Source organism: Aphidius gifuensis, linkage group LG5 (assembly GCF_014905175.1).
Source record: "Aphidius gifuensis isolate YNYX2018 linkage group LG5, ASM1490517v1, whole genome shotgun sequence".
NCBI lineage: Eukaryota > Metazoa > Arthropoda > Insecta > Hymenoptera > Braconidae > Aphidius > Aphidius gifuensis.
In genome coordinates, this window is record NC_057792.1 from 8,901,977 (window position 1) to 8,908,215 (window position 6,239).

General features: G+C 34.2%; 1 long non-coding RNA gene across 2 annotated transcripts; it reads left to right on the top strand.

Annotated features, from left to right (window-relative positions):
* Window positions 1-1,063, top strand: LOC122857517. Of its 2 annotated transcripts, none has more exons than XR_006374205.1 (3): window positions 1-103; window positions 190-339; window positions 420-1,063. It is a non-coding gene; the product is annotated as an uncharacterized LOC122857517 (long non-coding RNA). The 2 variants fall into 2 exon arrangements; XR_006374206.1 differs by having other exon boundaries at window positions 43-108.
* The last annotated feature ends 5,176 nt before the right edge of the window (window positions 1,064-6,239 follow it).

Here is a 6,239-nt window from a genome sequence, read left to right on the forward strand (position 1 = left end):
CTAATGAGAACATCCTCTGAATACGGGTGCTGAGATTCAGATCGTCGTCGAAAATGATCTACTGGTGCTGGTGTGAGCCAAATAAAACCAAGCTCAAGGTTATGTGAGGTAAGTTTATTTCTTCACATAATTTTCTTTTTTCTGATCAAAATTATTAGTTTACTAGTTAAAAAATATTGATATTCACAGATATATTTATGAAAATCCATTATGATGAATCTCAATATGAACAACATCGTCAGGATGGCTCAAAAAAAATTAAAACCAAATGCAGTACCAACTTTGTTTGGTGATGTTTTGTTAGATTATTTGAGTAAAATCCACCAAAATAAAAGTAACGTGAGTGAGAATAAACATTGAATTTTAACTTATATTAAAGTTGTCTTGATAAAAAAATATTAATAGTTATTTTTTTTTAGTACATGATGTTAGTTGGACTTCATTTGAATCACTAAAGCAGTTGTCAACAATAAACTTAGGTAAATCTTTTTCCAGACCATTGCTTGATGTAATTATAGATGAATATACCACTGACAACAAAAAGAGTTTATTCAAGTTACCAAAGTCTAATAATACCAAATCTTTACCAAGTGATGAGCAGCAGATTGAATTGCCACTAGTAAACTTAGATGAGGATCATTTAGTATCAATTTTTACTCATAATATATTTATCCTGATACTTTCAACAGTTTTTTATCAATTCTTGCTGATGAATTACAAGCAGAAATAATTAAAAAATATAATAAAGGAGTTATTAAATTTAATTTCATGCTTCAAAATCAACATCGTCTTCATCACCATGAAATTTCGAGTTTAAACTAGGAAGTAGAAAGCTTAAAGAAAATAAATATTAGTTTAGACTGTGAATTACGAGTTGAATAAGAAAAAAGGATACAGTCAGAAAGACAACGAGAAAAAATTAAAAACAAGTTTAACAAGCTTCTTAATGTATTCGAAAAATTGTCCATTTTTAAAAAACCTTTTAATTGAGTTATTTTATTTACTTATTCATAGTATGCGACAGGCAAAAGCCTACTGAAGCCAGAAAAATATATTTTGTTGTCAGATAAAAAATTGTATTCGATTATTTTATTTTTATATTAAAAAAGAAACAATTATATTTTTCGAGTAACTTTTGTTTCACTTTTTTACAACTATTTATGTTAAAAAATTAAGTGTTAACTTCTTGTTATATACTGTTTCTGTTATAGACCAGATGTAAGCTATAAAGATGGTTTAAATAATGCGCGCCTAAAAGTCGGCCATGTTTGGTGCTTGTGCGACGACCTGATCCCAGCACCCGTATTCAGAGGATGTTCTCATTAGGGCGTTTTTTTTCCGATGGTGGCGTTTGTGAAGCTTTTCTATATGAAATCTATATAAAAAAAATTTTGTCAAGTGCCATCAGCGGAAAAAAAAAGCCCTAATGAGAACAATTTTGCCCCGTGAATACGGGTGCAGCCGTCTTATTAATCTACAGACCTTGATTCATATAACTTGACGCCGTAGCAGTTTGAATTTGCGCGGCTCCTACATATATTGGGGATATCGACCATTGAGTGCATTCCTTTAAAAAAAATTTTTTTTTCGTTATGCAATTTCGCCCTGTAATACCGACTAAAAACTAGAAACAGAAACAACGACAAAAGTGATAAATTTCTCTATGCAATATTCCAGGCTTTACAGTTTACGATAATGTGTGGTACGAGCTATGTGACAATAACAAACAATCACAACAAGTCAATTTTTCATTTATTTCAGTTTGATATTAACATTGAACAGTTATCCATCTAATAATTGGAAGCCAAAAAAAATAATGTCATGTGCCTGTACTGCCACTACAAGAAACAGCTTTTTCCTATAAAATTTTGGCCGGTATAACAGGGCGAAATTGCAAAATGAAAAAAAAATTTTTATTAAAGGAATGCACCCATTGGCTCTCTTGGATTTTCGAATTTTATACGCGTTTTGTATAATACGCGGGTTCTATGAATAATACCGGATAAAACGTATAATATGGTGATTCTTTCACCGGTAAGTAGATTTTCTATATAATCTATGTTTTGTTGACTGTTCGCTACTTGCCAAAGATATTTCAATGTTTGTTGCTTGAATTAATGCATGCAGCATTTTTTCAACATAGTCCTCGGCGGCCATTTTCTAGTAAATTTCTAGTTAGATATAGTGACACAAGTTCTATGCCATAGCACTATGGAAGAAATAGTTCATGTATACGGCTATAGAGCGGGGTTATAATCGTTTTTATGGGAAATATAGTTTAGGAATTGGTGAAGATTACTAAATAATTTAGGTAGCCAAATAAATTAGTTAGTAATTTTCATTAATTCCTCAGCTATATTTTCCATAATGAATTAAAATAATCGTGGCAAATGGCTGAGGAATTATTTTAATTTTAACACAATTCATTAAGTTTCATCCTTTTCTTAGCCATTAGACAAAAGTATTTTCATATATTTGGGCAAATGTCTGAGGAGTTAACGAAACCAGCACCCGTATTCACAGGGCAAATTTTATACAATTTAGGGCTTTTTTTTGCCACTGATGGCGCTTGTAAAATTTTTTTTATATAGATTTTACATATAAAAGCTCCACCAGCGCCACCGGTGGATGAAAAAAGCCCTAAATTGTAATGCTCTGTGAATATGGGTGCAAAAAAGAATTGTTTCATTTCTACATTAATTCTTCAGCCATTCACCAAAATAAATCAAGAAATGTCGAATTACAGTCAAACTTCTCTATAACGTCCAAGTCCGGGGAAAAATTCGGCAATATCCAAATTCAGCCCCGTGGCACGCCCATGGTGAGGGACGTGACTTATCGTCCATTCTGGTTTCCATGACCGTCCGTAGTCATTTCTATTTTTTGACTAGTTTCGTCTAGTTTTGCCGAATTCAAAATAATGGACTTAGAAAAAAAAATGAAATTTTACAAAAAAAAAACTAAGCCCCTTCAAAAACAAAAAAACTTAGATATCTCCATTATTCTACTTAGCTGTAATTGTAGCCACACAATCAATATCTACATCATTTTACCAGCAAAATTTTTTTACTTAGCTGTAAATGTAGCCAAACAATTGATATCTACATTATTTTACTCAGCTAGATTTTTCACTTAGCTAGATTTTTTACTTAGCTGTAATTGTAGCCACACACCAATATCTGCATTATTTTACTTAGCTAAATTTTCTAGTTAGCTTCAATTATAGCCAAACAATCAATATCTACATAATTTTACCAGCTTAATTTTTCCCTTAGCTATATTTTTTACTTAGCTTTAATTATAACCAAACAAACAATATCTACATAATTTTACCAGCTTAATTTTTTCCTTAGCTATATTTTTTCTTAGTTAGATTTTTTACTTAGCTGTAATTGTAGCCACACACTAATATTTGCATAATTTTACTCAGCTAGATTTTTTACTTAGCTTTGATTATAGCCAAACAAACAATATCTACATAATTTTACCAGCTTAAGTTTTCCCTTAGCCAGATTTTTTACTTCCCGTACTTTTAAGTCCCGTATTTTGAAACTTGGCAAAACTAGCCAAAACAAGATGAAGGCAATGGGAAATACGGATAGTAGAAAGGCTAATAATCCACGATAAGCCACCGTAGGGGGCACCACAGGGTGCCACGGGGCTGAATTTGGGTAAAGCCAAAAATTCTTGGAAATCGTTGTAAAGAGATTTTCCCGTTCGCTCCTATGTCGAGGGTTTTGAATGAGTGAGACAAAAAGAAGAAGTAAAGACGAATATATATATGTACCACGCATAAGAGTTGCGCAGACTAACAGTACACGACATGCATACATATAGGTACACGGACATACACTAACACATACAAACAGGGTGTGGTGGGGGTAACATGGCTACGTTCCAAAAATCACTCGGAAGCCCGGAAACGGCGCAGTAGACAGAAAAATTTAGGAATAAAATAAACTTAAAAGTTACTGGAGGTTACTGTTGATTGCAAACAACAAAATTAGCCATATTGCATACATGCCACTTGCTTTTGTTATTTATTACAGTTGTGAAAAGTATTTTTATAATTATTAATAATAATTAAACCAAATTTTTCTGACTTGCACCTATTAAAATTCATAGAAAAAAAATCATGTCTACCACAACAAAATATCAAAAATTTCTATGATCACAATCTTGAACTTCTGGGCTTCCGAGTGATTTTTGAAACGTACCCCATTTCTTCTACTGCGTGGTCATGATGCGCAAAAAAAATAAAGTCAAAGAACGCTGCCACTAGGTGTATTCTTTCATGGCGGATTTTTCTGGCGGATTTCCACCTCCACTAAGTGTCCCTTCTTTTTTCACCCCTTCTTTGAGCCTTTGAGCATAACTAGTTAAGAAGGGGAGCTCAAACGCTCAAAGAAGGGGTAAAAGAAAGGAGGGATATCTAGTGAGATGGAAATCCGCCAGAAAATCCGCCGTGAAAGAATACACCTATTATCTCGGTTAGCGACGTTAGAACATTAGGTGCGACTCTGAAGAACATTAGGTGCGTTCTTTCACTTGCGGAAGCCTGCGGGTATCCCTACCTCTAACGATCTTTCTCTACGTTTTTTTCCTTCCTTCTTCTGATTTGCGTGGAAGTGGAAGCGCAATAACAAAATTTCACGCAAGTTAGAAGAAGAAAGGGAAAAAGAGTAGAGAGGGATCGTTAGAGGTGGGGATACCCGCGGGCTCCCAGAAGTCAAAGAGTGTACCCTTATAGAGAAGTTTGACTGTACTAGCTGTGGAATCGAGGTTTCGTGGTTGCTGTAAAATGGCGCAGTGAACGTTATGCTAGGTGTGTTCGTTCGCTTTTCACACCGAGCGTACGCACGGAGCGTATGCAAGGAAGCACTAGAGTCATGCGGTCATTTGAAGAAACTTTAGTAACTAAAATTTACCAACGCATTTCGACGCCACTGCACCCGTATTCACGGGGCAAAATTGTTCTCATTAGGGCTTTTTTTTTCCGCTGATGGCGCTTGACAAAATTTTTTTTATATAGATTTCACATAGAAAAGCTCCACAAACGCCACCATCGGAAAAAAAACGCCCTAATGAGAACATCCTCTGAATACGGGTGCTGCTCTCTCCTCAATTGTGCATGACATACGCATGTGCATGGTCATGCGCATTGAAGTGAAAAAAAATAAACACCCAAAAGAAAGCACCTAAGATGAGTATGCGTATGAGTCCATAGTAGTGTTGTGTAGATATGATACCAGGTGCTTTCTTTTGGGTGTTCATTTTTTTTCACTTCAATACACATGCGTATGTCATGCAAAATTGAGGAGAGAGCAGTGGCGTCGAAACAATTAATTCTTAAAAAATAAGAATTAAAACATGGCTGATTCAGCTCCTTATGTCCTACGCTGTTGCAATCTGACTTTTTGCCAGCTGCGCATTTAACTGCGCATGCGCGAAAATAAAAAGGAAAAAAATGAACACCCAAAAGAAAGCACCTAACAGTATGTGCTTTCTTTTGTATATTTATTTTTCCTCACTTTAATGCGCATGATCATGCACATGCGCATGTCATGCAAACATGAGGAGAAAACAGTGGCGTCGAACAAATAATTCTTAAAAAATAAGAATTAAAACATGGCTGATCCAGCCCCTTATGTCCTACGCTGTTGCAAACCGACTTTTTCCTGACTGCGCATGCGCGCAAATAAATAGGAAAAAAATAAATATAAAAAAGAAAACACCTAGTGTATCATACACTGTATCATACGCCACGTATCATACATTTGAAGCGCCTCTACAATTTCACTTTTTGAACTTTTCCTGACGCTGTTTTACAACAATAAATAATTATCATGTATATATTTGATTCAAATAATCTCAAAAATTACGAAAAATGAGCTTGTAGACTGTTACATGATTTGTAGGGAAAGGAGGGTTTTAACAGGTTTTAGGAAACATCATAATGGCGGCAAAAAAGTAAGTTTGTTTAGCTTGTGATAACAATAATAATATGATTACAGTAATTACGAGATTACAATCGCACAGATAATTCGAGATTACTCAATATTACAAATGAATTTCTATCGTTTTCTATGAGTGACGTATTAAATTTATCTCACAAACCTATTTGTCAAGTTCACATTGTTGTTTGTGTTGACATACTTTAACATATTTTAGACGAACTCAATTTTTTGAAGTATAGTCATAATAGTGATTGTAAAATTATTCTTTCATACAATAGTTTA